At 40.8% G+C, this 22,049-nt stretch overlaps 1 protein-coding gene and 1 pseudogene across 3 annotated transcripts in view; one reads left to right on the forward strand and one right to left on the reverse strand.

Annotated features, from left to right (window-relative positions):
- LOC133656314 (protein sidekick-2-like) overlaps positions 1-22,049 on the forward strand; it is a 1,293,862-nt pseudogene that overhangs the window by 298,226 nt on the left and 973,587 nt on the right.
- Positions 1-22,049, reverse strand: part of LOC133656306 (protein sidekick-2-like) — a 225,159-nt gene that overhangs the window by 176,971 nt on the left and 26,139 nt on the right. The gene's annotated exons all lie outside the window — the stretch shown is intronic.

Genomic DNA, 22,049 nt, shown 5'->3' on the forward strand with positions numbered 1-22,049 from the left:
CTGTGTTTAAATGTCACACACACAAAACACACACACACACACACACACACACACACACACACACACACACACACACACACACACACACACACACACACACACACACACACACACACACACACACACACACACACACACACACCGTAGTCGACCTTGACTGTTGCAGCACCGCCTCTCTGCCATGTGGAGACAGTGTAACGTTTCCTTTTCCCTAATTGCCAAAATAATGAAACTAGGCCTCGGACGTTTTGTTACGTCCTGTTATATTTTAGTGTTTCACGTGAAAACGTTTTGTGTTACCTAGCATGTTTCCTGATACATTGTTCCGTGTTACGGCGTTTCCTGTTAAGAGTTTCACGTTACGTCGTTTCGTGTTGAGTTGAATCGAGATTTGTTTCTGAATCGAATCGTCAACGAATCGGATCGAATTGTTTGGTGCCCAGAGATTCGTAGTTAAAAGTAACCTTGACTGTTGCAGTACTGCCTCCCTGCCATGTGGAGGTGTGTAACATGTTTTTGCCGTCACATAAAGGAGTCAATAAAAACCACCCATCGGGAGCCAAATCGCCATTCTTTTTCATCTCGATTTTAAATCGATTCATAATTTTCAAAAAACTATATGAAAAAAATATATACAAAGATAATATATGTTTTTTTTTTATAAGAATACGTTTTTAAAAATACATTTTCATGCAATCAGAATAAGCTTTTCTAACCCGTAACCTGTTTTGAAAAAGTTTCATTATAATCCTCATGCTAGATGATATATTGCGAAAATTAGTTTAAATCCAGAATCGAGTTAATTCGAAAATGGTTTCTGAATCGAATCGTCAACGAATCGGATCGGATTGTTTTGTGCCCAGAGATTCGTAGTTAACAGTGACCTTGACTGTTGCAGTACTGCCTCCCTGCCATGTGGAGGTGTGTAACATGTTTTTGCCGTCACATAAAGGAGTCAATGAAAACCACCCATCGGGAGCCAAATCTGCATTCTTTTTTATCTCGATTTTAAATCGATTCATGATTTTCAAAAAACGATATGAAAAAAATATATACAAAGATAATATATGTTTTTTTTATAAGAATACCCATCCATCCATCCATTTTCTACCGCTTGTCCCTTTTGGGGTCGCGGGGGGTTGCTGGAGCCTATCTCAGCCGCATTCGGGCGGAAGGCGGGGTACACCCTGGACAAGTCGCCACCTCATCACAGGGCAAACACAGATAGACAGACAACATTCACACACTAGGGCCAATTTAGTGTTGCCAATCAAACTATCCCCAGGTGCATGTCATTGGAGGTGGGAGGGGCCTATCCCCAGGTGCATGTCATTGGAGGTGGGAGGGGCCTATCCCCAGGTGCATGTCTTTGGAGGTGGGAGGAAGCCGGAGTACCCGGAGAGAACCCACACAGTCACGGGGAGAACATGCAAACTCCACACAGAAAGATCCCGAGCCTGGGATTGAACTCAGGACTACTCAGGACCTTCGTATTGTGAGGCACATGCACTAACCCCTGTTCCACCGTGCTGCCCTTTATAAGAATATGTTTTTAAAAATACATTTTCATTAGGGGTGTGGGAAAAAATCGATTCGAATTCGAATCGTGATTCTCACTTTGTGCGATTCAGAATCGATTTTCATTTTTAAAAAATCGATTTTTATTTTTTTTATTATTTATTTTAAAAAAATTTTTTTTTTAAATTAATCAATCCAACAAAACAATACACACATAATCACTGCTATGTTGAAATTGATACTAATATTGATACTGTTGTTGATAATATTCATTTTTGTCTCACTACTTTTAGATTGTTCCGTGTAATGTTTGTGTCTCCTCAATTGCTCTGTTTATTGCTATTCTGAATGTTGCTGGGTCGGGTTTTGTTTTGAAATTGTATTGCATTATTATGGTATTGTTGTGTATTGTTTTCATTTAAAAAAAAAAAAAAAAAAAAAAAAAAAAAAAGTTTTTGCATCGAGAATCGTGTTGAATTGAAAAAAAAAAAAAAGATTCTGAATCGAACCGTGACCCCAAATAATCGATTTTGAATCGAATCGTGGGACACCCAAAGATTCACAGCCCTAATTTTCATGCAATCAGAATAATCTTTTCTAACCCGTAACCTGTTTTGAAAAAGTTTCATTATAATCCTCATGCTAGATGATATATTGCGAAAATTAGTTTGAATCCAGAATCGAGTTAATTAGAAAATTGTTTCTGAATCGAATCGTCAACGAATCGGATCGAATTGTTTGGTGCCCAGAGATTCGTAGTTAACAGTAACATTGACTGTTGTAGTACTGCCTCCCTGCCATGTGGAGGTGTGTAACATGTTTTTGCCGTCACATAATTGCAGAAAGAGTAGTCAATGAAAACCACCCATCGGGAGCAAAATCTCCATTTTTTTTCATCTAAATTCGAAATCGATTAATCATTTTCAAAAAACGATATAAAAGAAAAAAAAATAAAAAAAAATTATAAGAATAATTTGAAAAAAAATACATTTTCATGCAATCAGAATAATCTTTTCTAACCCGTAACCTGTTTTGAAAAAGTTTCATTATAATCCTCATGCTAGATGAACTATTGCGAAAATTAGTTTGAATCCAGAATCGAGTTAATTAGAAAATGGTTTCTGAATCGAATCGTCAACGAATCGGATCGAATTGTTTGGTGCCCAGAGATTCGTAGTTAACAGTGACCTTGACTGTTGCAGTACTGCCTCCCTGCCATGTGGAGGTGTGTAACATGTTTTTGCCGTCACATAAAGTAGTCAATGAAAACCACCCATCGGGAGCCAAATCGCCATTCTTTTTCATCTCGATTTTAAATCGATTCATCATTTTCAAAAAAATCGTGGGAAAAAATCGATTCGAATTCGAATCGCAATTCTCATTTTGTGCGATTCAGAATCGATTCTCATTTTTAAAAAAATCGTTTTTTATTTTTTGTATTATTTATTATTATTATTATTTTTATTTTTTTTAATTAATCAATCCAACAAAACAATACACACATAATCACTGCTATGTTGAAATTGATACTAATATACTGTTGTTGATAATATTCATTTTTGTCTCACTACTTTTAGATTGTTCCGTGTCATGTTTGTGTGTCCTCAATTGCTCTGTTTATTGCTATTCTGAATGTTGCTGGGTCGGGTTTTGTTTTGAAATTGTATTGCATTATTATGGTATTGTTGTGTATTGTTTTCATAAAAAACAAAAAACAAAAAAAAAAACGTTTTTGAATCTAGAATCGTGTTGAACTGCAAAAAAAAAAAAAAATCGATTCTGAATCGAATCGTGACCCCAAGAATCGATTTTGAATCGAATCGTGGGACACCCAAAGATTCACAGCCCTAATTTTCATGCAATCAGAATAATCTTTTCTAACCTGTAACCTGTTTTGAAAAAGTTTCATTATAATCCTCATGCCAGATGAAATATTGCGAAAATTAGTTTGAATCCAGAATCGAGTTAATTAGAAAATTGTTTCTGAATCGAATCGTCAACGAATCGGATTGAATTGTTTTTGGAAACAGTGACCTTGACTGTTGCAGTACTGCCTCCCTGCCATGTGGGGGTGTGTAACATGTTTTTGCCGTCACATAAAGTAGTCAATGAAAATCACCCATCGGGAGCCAAATCGCCATTCTTTTCATCTTGATTTTAAATCGATTCATGATTTTCAAAAAACTATATGAAAAAAATATATACAAAGATAATATATGTTTTTTTATTTTTTATAAGAATACGTTTTTAAAAATAAAATTTCATGCAATCAGAATAAGCTTTTCTAACCCGTAACCTGTTTTGAAAAAGTTTAGATGATATATTGCGAAAAATGAGTTTGAATCCAGAATCGAGTTAATTCGGAAATGGTTTCTGAATCGAATCGTCAACGAGTCGGATCGAATTGTTTGGTGCCCAGAGATTCGTAGTTAACAGTGACCTTGACTGTTGCAGTACTGCCTCCCTGCCATGTGGAGGTGTGTAACATGTTTTTGCCGTCACATAAAGTAGTCAATGAAAACCACCCATCGGGAGCAAAATCTCCATTTTTTTTCATCTAAATTCGAAATCGATTAATCATTTTCAAAAAACGATATAAAAGAAAAAAAAAAAAAAAAAAATTATAAGAATAATTTGAAAAAAAATACATTTTCATGCAATCAGAATAAGCTTTTCTAACCCGTAACCTGTTTTGAAAAAGTTTCATTATAATCCTCATGCGAGATGAAATATTGCGAAAATTAGTTTGAATCCAGAATCGAGTTAATTCGAAAATTGTTTCTGAATCGAATCGTCAACGAATCGGATCGAATTGTTTGGTGCCCAGAGATTCGTAGTTAACAGTGACCTTGACTGTTGCAGTACTGCCTCCCTGCCATGTGGAGGTGTGTAACATGTTTTTGCCCTCACATAAAGGAGTCAATGAAAACCACCCATCGGGAGCCAAATCTGCATTCTTTTTTATCTCGATTTTAAATCGATTCATAATTTTCATAAAACTACATGTGAAAAAAAATATAAAGACAACATATATGTTTTTTTTTATGAGAATACATTTAAAAAATTTTTTTTTTCATGCAATCAGAATAAGCTTTTCTAACACGTAACCTGTTTTGAAAAAGTTTAGATGATATATTGCGACAATTAGTTTGAATCCAGAATCGAGTTAATTCGAAAATTGTTTCTGAATCGAATCGTCAACGAATCGGATCGAATTGTTTGGTGCCCAGAGATTCGTAGTTAACAGTAACCTTGACTATTGCAGTACTGCCTCCCTGCCATGTGGAGGTGTGTAACATGTTTTTGCCGTCACATAAAGGAGTCAATGAAAATCACCCATCGGGAGCCAATCTTATTCATTTAAAAAGTGTCCATCATTAGTATGCGTTCATGCAGATCCACGGCAGTAATCAATACGTCTTTGACTTTCTTACATGTCTAATACAGCAGAATGCGGCGCCGCCGGGGGATCAGACCAGCCGCGTAAAGGTTGCGGCGTCTCACTTATTTAGGCAATTAATTAGAGGGAAGCAGGCGTCAAACTTCTTAAATTGCTAATGGAGTGTGGCGCAGCTGGATAAACGGAGCGGCCGGCTGTTTGGAGGTCAGGCGAGGCGGTCGGAGGGCGGCGGGTTTGCTGACGGCGTAAACACGGCGGATTAGGCTCCGGGCGAGGCGCACCGGTTTAATTGGGAGGCGGCCTAGCGCAACACATTTTGTCTTGAAGGAAAGAGAGAAAAAAAAACAACAACAAAAAAAAGTGAGAAGTTGTGCTGTGGGAGGTGAAAGAGTCGCCACTCCGGAACGCGCTCGCCGTCTTCCCACGTTGCAGCGGCGCGTCTGTCCGATATCCCCTCCGGCGGCAGTCGGTGCACGCCAATTGATTCTCTTTGCATTGATAAAAAGTGCGGAGGAGCAATTAAAAGTTAGCTAACGAGCCGGGAGGTTGACATCGTGGATGACTTACACGGTGACGAGGAAAGTGTTCACCTGCCATCTTTCTCCCACCGCGTGAAGAAATGTGGGCGTTTACTTCATCGCCAAACACAAATATGTCGTATTCATTTCAATATTGAACAAGCCATCACAAACTATGATGAGCTTCTTGTTATTACAGAAGCCAAAAGCAGTGAAGTTGTCGCCTTGTCCTAAAAAAAATGGTAAATAAAAAGAGAATACAACAAATTAGGGTGTCCGATAAATCGGCCTGCCGATATTATCGGCCGATAAATGCGTTAAAATATAATATCGGGAATTATCGGTATCGGTTTTTTCATTATCTGTATCTTTTTTTTTTTTTTTTTTTTTTTTTTTTTTAAATTAAATCAACATAAAAAACACAAGGTACACTTACAATTAGTGCACCAACCCAAAAAACCTCCCGCCCCCATTTCTTTCTGTTATTAATATTCTGGTTCCTACATTATATATCAATATATATCAATACAGTCTGCAAGGGATACAGTCCGTAAGCACACATGATTGTGCGTGCTGCTGCTCCACTAATAGTACTAACCTTTAACAGTTAATTTTACTCATTTTCATTCATTACTAGTTTCTATGTAACTGTTTTTATATTGTTGTACTTTCTTTTTTAGTCAAGAAAATGTTTTAATTTAGTTATCTTATTTTATTATTTTTAAAAAAAAGTACAAGCGTGCCTCATGTTACATTTGGTGTTACGACATTTGGTGTTACGACATTTGGTGTTACGACGTTTGGTGTTACGGTGTTACACGTTATGCCGTTTGGTGTTACATGTTATGCCGTTTGGTGTCACGGTGTTACATGTTATGCCGTTTGGTGTTACATTTACTGTTATGAAATGTATTGGTACATCATCTTGAGTTACGTTGTTTAAATGTTACGACGTTTAGTTTTACGGCCTTTGGTGTTACTCCTTTTGGTGTTACGCCTTTTGGTGTTACAATGCTTGGTGTTACCACCTTTAGTGTTACGCCGTTTGGTGTTTCAACGTTTAGTGTTACGGCCTTTGGTGTTACGCCTTTTGGTGTTACAATGTTAACACCTTTGGTGTTACAGTGTTTAGTGTTACGCCGTTTGGTGTTACGACATTTTGTGTTATTGCCGCCCGAGCAAATCACCTGCAGTTGTTCTGACGTGGGGGGGTGTTCACTTGCGTACCTCATGTTACATTTGGTGTTACGACCTTTGGTGTTACGGTGTTACATGTTATGCTGTTTGGTGTTACATTTACTGTTGCGAAATGTCTTGGTACATCATTTTGAGTTGCGTTGTTTCAATGTTACAACGTTTAGTGTTACGGCCTTTGGTGTTACGCCTTTTGGTGTTACAATGCTTGGTGTTACCACATCTAGTGTTACGGTGTTTAGTGTTACGCCTTTTCGTGTTACGACATTTCGTGTTACAACATTTTGTGTAACGACATTTTGTGTTACTGCACCCCGAGCAAATCATCTGCAGTTGTTGTGATGTGGGGGTGGGAGGGCGGGGGTGTTTACAAGCGTGCCTCAGGTTACATTTGGTGTTACGACATTTGGTGTTACGACATTTGGTGTTACGACTTTTGTTGTTACGGTGTTACATGTTATGCCGTTTGGTGTTACGGTGTTACACGTTATGCCGTTTGGTGTTACGGTGTTACATGTTATGCCGTTTGGTGTTACATTTACTGTTATGAAATGTATTGGTACATCATCTTGAGTTACGTTGTTTAAATGTTACGACGTTTAGTGTTACGGCCTTTGGTGTTACGCCTTTTGGTGTTACGCCTTTTGGTGTTACGATGCTTGGTGTTACCACCTTTAGTGTTACGGTGTTCAGTGTTACGCCTTTTGGTGTTACGATGCTTGGTGTTACCACCTTTAGTGTTACGGTGTTTAGTGTTACGCCGTTTGGTGTTTCAACGTTTAGTGTTACGGCCTTTGGTGTGACGCCTTTTGGTGTTACAATGTTACCACCTTTAGTGTTACAGTGTTTAGTGTTACGCCGTTTGGTGTTACGACATTTTGTGTTATTGCCGCCCGAGCAAATCAGATGCAGTTGTTCTGACGTGGGGGGGTGTTTACATGCGTACCTCATGTTACATTTGGTGTTATGACGTTTGGTGTTACGGTGTTACATGTTATGCCGTTTGGTGTTACATTTACTGTTGTGAAATGTCTTGGTACATCATTTTGAGTTGCGTTGTTTCAATGTTACGGCGTTTAGTGTTACGGCCTTTGGTGTTACGCCTTTTGGTGTTACAATGCTTGGTGTTACCACCTCTAGTGTTACGGTGTTTAGTGTTACGCCGTTTGGTGTTACGACATTTAGTGTTACGGCCTTTGGTGTTACAATGTTACCACCTTTAGTGTTACGGTGCTTAGTGTTACGCCGTTTGGTGTTACGACATTTAGTGTTACGGCCTTTGGTGTTACAATGTTACCACCTTTAGTGTTACGGTGCTTAGTGTTACGCCGTTTGGTGTTACGACATTTTGTGTTATTGCCGCCCAAGCAAATCACCTGCAGTTGTTTACACACGTGCCTCATGTTACATTTGGTGTTACGAGATTCTGTGTTACGACATTTGGTGTTACCACATTTGGTGTTACGGTGTTACATGTTATGCCGTTTGGTGTTACATTTACTGTTATGAAATGTATTGGTACATCATCTTGAGTTACGTTGTTTAAATGTTACAACATTTAGTGTTACGGCCTTTGGTGTTACGCCTTTTGGTGTTACGCCTTTTGGTGTTACGATGCTTGGTGTTACCACCTTTAGTGTTACGTGTTTAGTGTTACGCCTTTTGGTGTTACGATGCTTGGTGTTACCACCTTTAGTGTTACGGTGTTTAGTGTTACGGTGTTTAGTGTTACGCCGTTTGGTGTTACAACGTTTAGTGTTACGGCCTTTGGTGTTACGCCTTTTGGTGTTACAATGTTAACACCTTTGGTGTTACAGTGTTTAGTGTTACGCCGTTTGGTGTTACGACATTTTGTGTTATTGCCGCCCGAGCAAATCACCTGCAGTTGTTCTGACGTGGGGGGGTGTTTACATGCGTACCTCATGTTACATTTGGTGTTACGACGTTTGGTGTTACGGTGTTACATGTTATGCCGTTTGGTGTTACATTTACTGTTGTGAAATGTCTTGGTACATCATTTTGAGTCGCGTTGTTTCAATGTTACAACGTTTAGTGTTACGGCCTTTGGTGTTACGCCTTTTGGTGTTACAATGCTTGGTGTTACCACCTCTAGTGTTACGGTGTTTAGTGTTACGCCGTTTGGTGTTACGACATTTAGTGTTACGGCCTTTGGTGTTACAATGTTACCACCTTTAGTGTTACGGTGCTTAGTGTTACGCCGTTTGGTGTTACGACATTTAGTGTTACGGCCTTTGGTGTTACAATGTTACCACCTTTAGTGTTACGGTGCTTAGTGTTACGCCGTTTGGTGTTACGACATTTTGTGTTATTGCCGCCCAAGCAAATCACCTGCAGTTGTTTACACACGTGCCTCATGTTACATTTGGTGTTACGAGATTCTGTGTTACGACATTTGGTGTTACCACATTTGGTGTTACGGTGTTACATGTTATGCCGTTTGGTGTTACATTTACTGTTATGAAATGTATTGGTACATCATCTTGAGTTACGTTGTTTAAATGTTACAACATTTAGTGTTACGGCCTTTGGTGTTACGCCTTTTGGTGTTACGCCTTTTGGTGTTACGATGCTTGGTGTTACCACCTTTAGTGTTACGTGTTTAGTGTTACGCCTTTTGGTGTTACGATGCTTGGTGTTACCACCTTTAGTGTTACGGTGTTTAGTGTTACGGTGTTTAGTGTTACGCCGTTTGGTGTTACAACGTTTAGTGTTACGGCCTTTGGTGTTACGCCTTTTGGTGTTACAATGTTAACACCTTTGGTGTTACAGTGTTTAGTGTTACGCCGTTTGGTGTTACGACATTTTGTGTTATTGCCGCCCGAGCAAATCACCTGCAGTTGTTCTGACGTGGGGGGGTGTTTACATGCGTACCTCATGTTACATTTGGTGTTACGACGTTTGGTGTTACGGTGTTACATGTTATGCCGTTTGGTGTTACATTTACTGTTATGAAATGTCTTGGTACATCATTTTGAGTTGCGTTGTTTCAATGTTACAACGTTTAGTGTTACGCCTTTTGGTGTTACAATGCTTGGTGTTACCACCTCTAGTGTTACGGTGTTTAGTGTTACGCCGTTTGGTGTTACGACATTTGGTGTTACAACGTTTGATGTTACGACGTTCCGGCTAATGACATTTTGTGGTATATTTTGTGTTACACCGTTTCCCGTTATGACGTTGCGCGTTATGACGTTTCGGGTTAAGGCGTTCCGTGCTCACGCCGGGATCACTACGAAGGACGACGATGCCATCTTCGAACACGTCAGAGGATCTAAATGGAAAGTAGTCTCGTTATTAACACGTCCTCCTCACAAAAAGCCAGCCTCTTCTTTCCTCGCCCTTCCGGTCCGACACTAAAACTAAGCTCACTTCGCTGCCATAGGAGCAGAACTCGGAGGACCCGGGCGTAATTGTGTTTTTTAAATTGCCCCCGGGCCGGACTTTGGACCAGCCTGACGTCCAGGAAGTAAAAAGTGAAGAAGTGCCAGGCGAGAGGATGAAAATAGACAAGTGGTCAGCGACACTCGAAACGCCTCTTCTCGCTCTCTTCCGCTTTGTCCCTCATAGCGAATACCATTAACCTTTGGCGAGCGGCGTCATCAGCGGGCTGGCGGGAGGCAAGGTGGACGTAGGGGGATGGAGGAGGGGAGGGGTGGGGGGGGTATGGTCAGCGGGAGATGGCGGCGTTGGACAACGATTGATTGATGTTGCTGAGTTCAGCACACCCCGTCAGACCACCTTTAATTAGCCCCACTCAGAAGGAATGATTAGGAGGAAGGCGCGATGGAAAGATGGAGGCCAGGTGGGCGGGGGGTGGGTCATTGGTGTGGTTGCTAGATTGCTACGACCGGGACCGGGCAACAATGATTTTCCCTCATAATGGCCATTATAGAGAATAATTATACTCTACACCTTTGGCACTTAAAAAGCTATTTCTTGCAATAGGAAACAATACGAATTATGATATGGGTCGGGTTTTTTTCCCCCCCTAGGGCTTCCTTCCTCTAAGGCAGTGTTTTTCAACCACTGTGAGATACAGTCTGGTGTGCCGTGGGAGATGATCTAATTTCACCTATTTGGGTTAAACATATTTTTTGCAAACCAGTAATTATAGTCTGCAAATGATGTGTTGTTGTTGAGTGTCGGTGCTGTCTAGATCTCGGCAGAGTATCAATCAATCAATCAATCAATGTTTATTTATATAGCCCTAAATCACAAGTGTCTCAAAGGGCTGTACAAGCCACAACGACATCCTCGGTACAGAGCCCACATACGGGCAAGGAAAAACTCACCCCAGTGGGACGTCGGTGAATGACTATGAGAAACCTTGGAGAGGACCGCATATGTGGGTAACCCCCCCCCCTCTAGGGGAGACCGAAAGCAACGGATGTCGAGTGGGTCTGACATAACATTGTGAAAGTCCAGTCCACAGTGGATCCAACACATCAGCGGGAGTCCAGTCCACAGCGGGGCCAACAGGAAACCATCCCGAGCGGAGACGGGTCAGCAGCGCAGAGATGTCCCCAACCGATGCACAGGCTAGTGGTCCACCCGGGGTCCCGGCTCTGGACAGCCAGCACTTCATCCATGGCCACCGGACCTATGCAACTCCCCCTCGCAAGGGACAGGGGAGAAGAGGAGAGAAGAAAAGAAACGGCAGATCAACTGGTCTAAAAAAGGGGGGGTCTATTTAAAGGCTAGATTATACAAATGAGTTTTAAGATGGGACTTAAATGCTTCTACTGAGGTAGCATCTCTAACTGTTACCGGGAGGGCATTCCAGAGTACTGGAGCCCGAATAGAAAACGCTCTATAGCCCGCAGACTTTTTTTTGGCTCTGGGAATCACTAATAAGCCGGAGTTCTTTGAACGCAGATTTCTTGTCGGGACATATGGTACAATACAATCGGCGAGATAGGCTGGAGCTAAACCGTGTAATATTTTATACGTAAGTAGTAAAACCTTAAAGTCGCATCTTAAGTGCACAGGAAGCCAGTGCAACTGAGCCAGTATAGGCGTAATATGATCAAACTTTCTTGTTTTTGTCAAAAGCCTTGCAGCCGCATTTTGTACCAACTGTAATCTTTTAATGCTAGACATAGGGAGGCCCGAAAATAATACGTTACAGTAATCGAGACGAGACGTAACGAACGCATGAATAATGATCTCAGCGTCGCTAGTGGACAAGATGGAACGAATTTTAGCGATATTACGGAGATGAAAGAAGGCCGTTTTAGTAACACTCTTAATGTGTGACTCAAACGAGAGAGTTGGGTCGAAGATAATACCCAGATTCTTTACCGAGTCTCCTTGTTTAATTGTTTGGTTGTCAAATGTTAAGGTGGTATTATTAAATAGATGTTGGTGTCTAGCAGGACCGATAATCAGCATTTCCGTTTTCTTAGCGTTGAGTTGCAAAAAGTTAGCGGACATCCATTGTTTAATTTCATTAAGACACGCCTCCAGCTGACTACAGTCCGGCGTGTTGGTCAGCTTTAGGGGCATGTAGAGTTGAGTGTCATCAGCATAACAGTGAAAGCTAACACCGTACTTGCGTATGATGTCACCCAGCGGCAGCATGTAAATACTAAAGAGTGCAGGGCCAAGAACCGAACCCTGGGGAACTCCGCACGTTACCTTGACATAGTCCGAGGTCACATTGTTATGGGAGACGCACTGCATCCTGTCAGTAAGATAAGAGTTAAACCAAGACAAGGCTAAGTCTGACATACCAATACGTGTTTTGATACGCTCTAATAAAATATTATGATCGACGGTATCGAAAGCGGCGCTAAGATCAAGAAGCAGCAACATAGATGACGCATCAGAATCCATCGTTAGCAATAGATCATTAGTCATTTTTGCGAGGGCTGTCTCCGTAGAGTGATTTGCCCTGAAACCGGATTGAAAAGGTTCACAGAGATTGTTAGTCACTAAGTGTTCATTTAGCTGCTGTGCAACAGTTTTTTCGAGAATTTTGGAAATAAACGGAAGGTGGGAGACCGGTCGGTAGTTTACCATGAGGTCAGGATCGAGGTTAGGTCTTTTGAGCAGAGGATGAATAACCGCTTTTTTGAATGCTAGGGGAACAGTGCCGGAGGAAAGTGATAAGTTTATAATATTTAACACTGATGGACCTAATAATACAAACAGTTCCTTGATAAGTTTCCCAGGAAGTGGGTCAAGTAAACATGTTGTTTGTTTTATCCCACTTACACGCTGTAATAATTCCTCTAATGTTATTTCATCAAAAATAGAGAGACTATTTTGGAGGGCAGTGTCCGTCGTATATACAGTCGTATTTGTGTTAATAGAGCCCAGTTGTAGCTGGGATGCGTTGTCTTTAATCTCCTTTCTAATGAGTTCAATTTTCTTATTAAAGAAATTCATAAAATCATCTGCCGAGTGGGTGGAGCTACTGGGAGGAGTCCCTTGTTGGGTTAGCGATGCTACTGTACTAAACAGAAATTTAGGATCGTTTTTGTTGAGGCGGATGAGATTTGAGTAGTATTTAGTTTTAGCTAAGGTAAGCATGCGTTTATAAGTTATTAAACTATCACTCCATGCTTGATGGAAAACCTCAAGTTTAGTCGCGCGCCATTTGCGTTCCAGTTTTCTACATGATAATTTCTGAGCTCTAATTTCTTCTGTAAACCATGGGGTGCGCCTTTTAGGGGCCCTTTTTTGCTTTAGCGGTGCTATACTATCAATAATTTCGCGCAAGGCATCGTCAAAGTTGTTAGTGAGTTTATCAATAGAGCCGACATAATTTGGGAATGGTGCTATTACCGAAGGCAGTAGGTCAGCAAGAGTCATCGTTGTGGCAGCATTAATGTTGCGGCCGCTATAGCAGTTATTATTATTATTAGCTTGTTGACAAAGAGTCAAAACTTCAAATTTTATAAGGTAATGATCGGACATTACTTTAGTATATGGAAGTATCATAACTTTGGAGGTGGTGACACCCCTGACAAGCACTAGATCTATTGTATTACCGTTGCGATGCGTGGGTTCATGTATTATTTGTGTAAGACCACAGCTATCAATTATGGTTTGGAGCGCCACGCACTGAGGGTCCGATGGGGTATTCATATGGATATTAAAGTCCCCCATTATGATTATATTGTCGGCGTGCGTCACTAGATCAGCAACAAACTCTGAGAATTCACTGATAAAGTCCGAATAGGGCCCAGGGGGGCGGTAGATAACAGCCAGGTCGAGAGGTAGCGGTGTGACAGACCTCATAGTAAGCACCTCAAACGATTTATATTTATTATTTAGGTTAGGGGTAAGGTTGAAATTTTCATTGTATATTAGTGCGACACCCCCTCCCCTTTTAAGAGGGCGGGCAACATGCGCATTCGTATAGTTAGGAGGAGATGCCTCATTGAGCGCAAAAAATTCGTCCGGTTTGAGCCAGGTTTCGCTAAGACCAATGACGTTAAGATTGTTGTCTCTAATGACCTCATTAACCAATAACGCCTTGGGAGACAATGATCTTATGTTTAAAAAGCCCATATTATAGGTATTGGGCTGTTTTGACGAGTTTTTGTTAAGATTATCCGTAGTGGCAATATTAACAATGTTGCGTTTATTATGCGTAGTGCACTTTAAATAGTTTCGACCATATCTAGGAATTGATATGACGGGAATTTTCCGATTGTTTGTTTGGTGCTGCAATAGACTGGACATATCATAATTTGCCACCTCAGTAGAATGCATGTCCACCCCTGACACAGACACAACAGAAAAAACATTATGTGAATTGTGTATTATTCTAAGAGAATTGCTATGCGTACATGGATTATCCAGCCTGGCGCTGGCTAGTTCTAGCTTAACTGACTCCTCACCCGGACTAACAGACATTGTAGTTGCCTGTGACCGGGCTTGCTCTAGTGTAGTCAGTCAAGTGAGACTTAAATAGTAGTCTATGTTTCTAGAGTAACCGTGTAATACTCTTCCATATCAGTAGGTGGCAGCCGGTAGCTAATTGTTTTGTAGATGTCGGAAACAGCGGGAGGTAAAAAGGTGTCTAATGCTTAAACCAAAAATAAACAAAAGGTGAGTGCCCCTAAGAAAAGTAATTGAAGCTTAGGGAAGGCTATGCAGAACGAAACTAAAACTGAACCGGCTGCAAAGTAAACAAAAACAGAATGCTGGACGACAGCAAAGACTTACCGTGGAGCAAAGACGGTGTCTAAAAAGTACATCCGAACATGACATGACAATCAACAATGTCCACACAAAGAAGGATTAAAAAACAACTAAAATATTCTTGATTGGCTACAAAGTGAACAAAAACAGAATACTGGACGACAGCAAAGACTTACCGTGGAGCAAAGACGGCGTCCACAAAGTACATCCGAACGTGACATGACAATCAACAATGTCCACACAAAGAAGGATTAAAAAACAACTAAAATATTGTTGATTGGCTACAAAGTGAACAAAAACAGAATGCTGGACGACAGCAAAGACTTACCGTGGAGCAAAGACGGCGTCCACAAAGTACATCCGAACGTGACATGACAATCAACAATGTCCACACAAAGAAGGATTAAAAACAACTAAAATATTCTTGATTGGCTACAAAGTGAACAAAAACAGAATGCTGGACGACAGCAAAGACTTACTGTGGAGCAAAGATGGCGTCCACAAAGTACATCCGAACATGACATGACAATCAACAATGTCCACACAAAGAAGGATTAAAAAACAACTAAAATATTCTTGATTGGCTACAAAGTAAACAAAAACAGAATGCTGGACGACAGCAAAGACTTACCGTGGAGCAAAGACGGCGTCCACAAAGTACATCCGAACGTGACATGACAATCAACAATGTCCACACAAAGAAGGATTTAAAAACAACTAAAATATTCTTGATTGGCTACAAAGTGAACAAAAACAGAATGCCGGACGACAGCAAAGACTTACTGTGGAGCAAAGATGGCGTCCACAAAGTACATCCAAACATGACATGACAATCAACAATGTCCCCACAAAGAAGGATTAAAAAACAACAAAAATATTCTTGATTGGCTACAAAGGGAACAAAAACAGAATACTGGACGACAGCAAAGACTTACTGTGGAGCAAAGACGGCGTCCACAAAGTACATCCGAACATGACATGACAATCAACAATGTCCCCACAAAGAAGGATTAAAAACAACTAAAATATTCTTGATTGGCTACAAAGGGAACAAAAACAGAATACTGGACGACAGCAAAGACTTACTGTGGAGCAAAGACGGCGTCCACAAAGTACATCCGAACATGACATGACAATCAACAATGTCCACACAAAGAAAGATTAAAAACAACTAAAATAGTCTTGATTGGCTACAAAGTGAACAAAAACAGAATGCTGGACGACAGCAAAGACTTACTGTGGAGCAAAGACGGCGTCCACAAAGTACATCCGAACATGACATGACAATCAACAATGTCCACACAAAGAAGGATTAAAAAACAACTAAAATATTCTTGATTGGCTACAAAGTAAACAAAAACAGAATACTGGACGACAGCAAAGACTTACTGTGGAGCAAAGACGGCGTCCACAAAGTACATCCGAACGTGACATGACATTCAACAATGTCCACACAAAGAAGGATTAAAAAACAACTAAAATATTCTTGATTGCTAAAACAAAGTAGATGCGGGAAATATCGCTCAAAGGAAAACATGAAACTGCTACAGGAAAATACCAAAAAAAGAGAAAAAGCCACCAAAACAGGAGCGCAAGACAAGAACTAAAACTCTACACACAGGAAAACAGCAAAAAAGTCCAAATAAGTCAGGGTGTGATGTGACAGGTGGTGACAGTACACCTACTTTGAGACAAGAGCTATAGTGATGCATGCTAGGTTATGATTTAAAGTCATACCCAACAATTGCGACAACGACTTTTTACTGTCAACTGAGTTTTGTTTTTAATGATGTCTGCTGGTGGTGTGCCTCCACATTTTGTCGACACAAAAAATGTGCCTTGGCTCCAAAAAGGTAAACAACACTCCTCTAAGGATTGAATAAAGGAAGCTGACTCACTGAGTTGTGGCCCCTACAGTAGGATTAGTGTTAATAATACCATCGTTCATACTTTTCAAACTATCCAGCATAAATAGAGCCCTCCAAACATGAAATAGTCACCTTCATGCTGGTTCCACAACGTTCCAACTGTTAAACTGTTATTGTTTTGCAAATATTAGCTCATTCGGAAATTGATGCCTGCAACGGCTAATTGGGAACGGGTGGGTGCCATGATTGGGTATAAAAGCAGCTTCCATGAAATGCTCAGTCGTTCACAAACAAGGACGGGGGCGAGGGTCACCACTTTGTCGACAAATCAGTCTACCCCAGGGCAGCTGTGGCTACGAAAGTAGCTTACCACCACCAGGTGTGAATGAACGATGGGTTTTTAACATGTAAAGCGACTTTGGTTACTTAGAAAAGCGCTATATAAATCCCAGGTATTATTATTATTATTATTATTAACAAATGCCTGAGCTAATTGTTTGAACAGTTTAAGAACAACATTTCTCAACCAAGCTATTGCAAGGAATTTAGGGATTTCACCATCTACGCTCCGTAATATCATCAAAAGGTTTGGAGAATCTGGAGAAATCACTGCACGTGACATTGAATGCCCGTGACCTTGGATCTCTCAGGTGGCACTGCATCAAAAAGCCACACCAGTGTGTAAAGGATATCACCACATGGGCTGAGGAACACTTCAGAAAACCACCGTCGGTAACCACAGTTGGTCGCTACATCTGTAAGTGCAAGTTAAAACTCTACTATGAGTCCGCCCACTAGGCCACCATTTCTAGTCCCTCCCACCCCTTTGTTTTCGTTGTATTTTTCAATTTGTCGCACTTTCATTATTTTTATTCTGCAAATTATTATTATTTTTTTTTTAAACTTTTTTTTATTCGACCCCTTTTACCGTATTGCATTTGCACTATCTTGTTTAGCACATTCATTGTGTATGTTCTTTCTTTGTTTTTTGTTTTGTTTTGTTTTGCTTAGTTGTTGTTTTTTTTGCTTTTTGCTTTTTTTTAACCTGTAAAGCACTTTGGTTCAATTTAAAAGTTGTTGAAAACATGCTATATAAATAAAGTTGACTTGACTTGACTTGACTACTATGCAAAGCGAAAGCCATTTATCAACAACACCCAGAAACGCCGGCCGGCTTCGCTGGGCCCGAGCTCATCTAAGATGGACTGATGCAAAGTGGAAAAGTGTTCTGTGGTCTGACGAGTCCACATTTCAAATTGTTTTTGGAAACTGTGGACGTCGTGTCCTCCGGACCAAAGAGGAAAAGAACCATCCGGATTGTTCTAGGCGCAAAGTGTAAAAGGCAGCATGTGTGATGGTATGGGGGTGTATTAGTGCCCAAGACATGGGTAACTTACACATCTGTGAAGGCACCATTAAGGCTGAAAGGTACATACAGGTGTTGGAGCAACATATGTTGCCATCCAAGCAACGTTATCATGGACGCCCCTGCTTATTTCAGCAAGACAATGCCAAGCCACGTGTTACAACAGCGTGGCTTCATAGTAAAAGAGTGCGGGTACTAGACTGGCCTGCCTGTAGTCCAGACCTTTCTCCCGTTAAAAATGTGTGGCACATTATGAAGCCTAAAATACCACAACGAAGACCCCCGGACTGGACAACTTGGCATGGGGGTGTATTAGTGCCCAAGTTTCTCAGTTGGAACGTTAAATATCTTGTCTTTGTAGTCCATTCAATTGAATATAAGTTGAAAATGATTTGCAAATCATTGTATTCTGTTTTTATTTACCATTTACACAACGTGACAACTTCACTGCTTTTGGCTTTTGTACAAACCTCTCCATAGCCTACAGTTCTCAACCGATTCCAACCGGTCCTTAGACCTACTCAGTGACCTAGTGGTTAGAGATAGGTAGGTTGTGAGTTCAAACCCTGGCTGAGTCGTACCAAAGACTATAACAATGGGAGCCATTACCTCCCTGCTTGGCACTGTTAGAATAATGATGTATATATTATCACAATAACTTTATGCTTGAGGGCCGTTGCTATAAATTATTGTCAATTGTGCTGAAGTGGTATTTTTCTATCTGTGCAAGGACAAAACTTCTTGTCTGAGGGGTGGCCTCAGCCGCAGATGTTATCTTTGTTTTAGCCCGCTAACAGCCAAGGACTTCAAGGACCCCAACGAAGATAAGACGTCAACACGCAGACGAAGCAGAGACAAGGCAATCACAAGGCCCCCAGCACATTCCGTCACGTATTGTTACTGGGACGGCGTGGTGAAGTTGGTAGAATGGCCGTGCCAGCAATCGGAGGGTTGCTGGTTACTGGGGTTCAATCCCCACCTTCTACCATCCTAGTCACGTCCGTTGTGTCCTTGGGCAAGACACTTCACCCTTGCTCCTGATGGCTGCTGGTAGCGCCTTGCATGGCAGCTCCCTCCATCAGTGTGTGAATGTGTGTGTGAATGGATGAATGTGGAAATACTGTCAAAGCGCTTTGAGTACCTTGAAGGTAGAAAAGCGCTATACAAGTATAACCCATTTATCATTTATTTATTTATCATTGTGCGTACTAGACCTGCTTTGCATGATATGTGTGACCACACCTTTTAGAGGCGGCCTCAGTGATGTTGACTGTGGAACTCCTGAATAAATAGAGGGACGCGGGAGCTGTACCTTAGAGCAGTGGTCCCCAACCAATCGGTACCGGTCCGCGGACCGATTGGTACCGGGCTGCACAAGAAATTAAAAAAAAAAAAAAAAAATATTTTTATTTTTATTAATTTTTTTTAATTAAATCAACATAAAAAACACAATATATACATTATATATCAATATAGATCGATACAGTCTGCAGGGATACAGTCCGTAAGCACACATGATTGTATTTATTTATGTAAAAAAAAAAAATATATATATATATTTTTAAATATATTTTTAAATACCGTGGGACAAATTTTCAAGCAGCTACAAAAAGGTTGGGGACCAGTGTAGGGCGAGACTCTGACTAAGTGTGCAGCTCCATGCGTTCTCCCCATGAGCTAAATTGAACTCTGTCTCTGCATGCAGTGTTTCCCATAAACTGCCAAGATACCTGTGGTGGTGGGGGCGTGGTTATGGGCGTGGTCACCATGGCATCATCGAGTAATTTGCATAATTTGCTACAATGATATGATTTTCTCTAAAAAGGCTCAAAAAATGTATACTTACTAATTAATAATAACAGTTTTGTTTTAAACGTCCATCCATCCATCCATTTTACAAAATAATTACAACACTTTATGTACATATTTATATACAGATTTGAACAATAAGTTATTCACTGAAATATATGTATTAATTGTGGTTCTTACAAAAAATATATCTTATAAAAATATAAAAGCTAAAATGCCTCTTAAAGCTCTGCCCCTTTAATTAGTGCATACTAAATCATTTAACTTTAGCCTACTACTACAACCATATTATTTACCAGCAACATAAAGTGAAACAGAGGCAGAGGTGTCCTGCCACAGTCAGTAACAAATAAACAGAAAACAGTAGTGGTCAAATACAAATAAGGCAACAAGAGAAGTATCCTACACTTCTCTTTTGTAAAGTAAATCTGAACAGCCTATATGGGCATCTACATCAACTATATGATTTGCTTGAGAAGCTGGACAGGACAAAAAAAAAATTAAAAAAATTAAAAATAAATAAATAAATAAATAAATAAATAAAAAAAAAATAAATACAAAATAAAACGTTTTTGTAGCGGCTTTATTTCTTTCGTGGCGGGCCACCACAAATAAATGAATGTGTGGGAAACACTGGCATGATTCCTTGCTTCTTGTCTTTGTGTCCTTGAGCAAGACACTTCACCCTTGCTCCTGATGGGTCCGGTTAGCGCCGTGCATGGCAGCTCCCACCATCACTGTGTGAATGTGTGAATGTGTGTGTGTGAATGGGTGAATGTGGAAAATAGTGTCAAAGCGCTTTGAGTTCCTTAAAAAGGTAGAAAAGCGCTATACAAGTACAACCCATTTACCATTTACCATGTGTCTGATTAATAGATGTCATCAGTGTTTGAACCTGACAGCACTCAGCATCAAGGGTTGGAATTGGGGGTTAAATCACCAAAAAATTATTCCCGGCTGCGGCCACTGCTGCTGCTCACTGCTGCTGCTCACTGCTCCCCTCACCTCCTAGGGCGGGGGTCGGCAACCCGCGGCTCTAGAGCCGCATGCGGCTCTTTAGCGCCGCCCTAGTGGCTCTCTGGAGATTTTTCAAAAATGTATGAAGAATGGAAAAAGATGAGGGGAAAAAATCTATTTTTTTGTTTTAGTATGGTTTCTGTATGAGGACAAACATGACACAAACCTCCCTAATTGTTATAAAGCACACTGTTTATATTAAACATGCTTCACTGATTCGAGTATTTGGCGAGCGCCGTTTTGTCCTACTAATTTTGGCGGTCCTTGAACTCACCGTATAGTTTGTTTACATGTATAACTTTCTCCGACTTTCTAGGACGTGTTTTATGCCACTTCTTTTTCTGTCTCATTTTGTCCACCACACTTTTAACGTTGTGCATGAATGCACAAAGGTGAGTTTTGTTGATGTTATTGACTTGTGTGGAGTGCTAATCAGACATATTTGGTCACTGCATGACTGCAAGCTAATCGATGCTAACATGCTATTTAGGCTAGCGATATGTACATATTGCATCATTATTCCCCATTTGTAGCTATGTTTGAGCTCATTTAGTTTCCTTTAAGTCCTCTTAATTAAATTTATATCTCATGACACATGTAATATGGCTTTTAATTTCTAGCGGCTCCAGACAGATTTGTTTTTGTATTTTTGTTCCAATATGGCTCTTTCAACATTTTGGGTTGCCGACCCCTGTCCTAGGGGGTAAGCAAGGGTGATGTGGTCAAATGCGGAGAATAATTCCGCCACACCTAGTGTGTGTGTGACAATCATTGCTACTTCAACTTGAACTTTTTCTGCATAAAAGTTGCAACAATACGACCGTCCCGGTCAGTTCGTCACAGGTGTTGACGTCCACTCGAGACATTTCATCAGAGTGATTATTTTTCTGTTATTCCGGCCTCGTATTCCGCCGCGCTCTCTCTAATGAGATCAGCCGTGGCCTCGCAGAGGAGGGCAAGTAGCGGGCACCGGCATCCAATTAGTCCCGGGGAAAAAAAAACCCACCTTCTACTCCGTTTCGGGGGCTTGACTCGGGAGAGTGGGATGGGAGAGTGGGACGGGAGAGTGGGGCGGGAATCAACCACGGGACCCGCGAGTGTGACCCTAATGGATCCCCCTCAGTAACTAAAAGCATCCATTTGCTGTCTGCCTCGGCCCCAAGACACAATAGATTGTTTTCTTT

This window comes from Entelurus aequoreus, linkage group LG08, assembly GCF_033978785.1.
Source record: "Entelurus aequoreus isolate RoL-2023_Sb linkage group LG08, RoL_Eaeq_v1.1, whole genome shotgun sequence".
Classification (NCBI taxonomy): Eukaryota; Metazoa; Chordata; class Actinopteri; order Syngnathiformes; family Syngnathidae; genus Entelurus; species Entelurus aequoreus.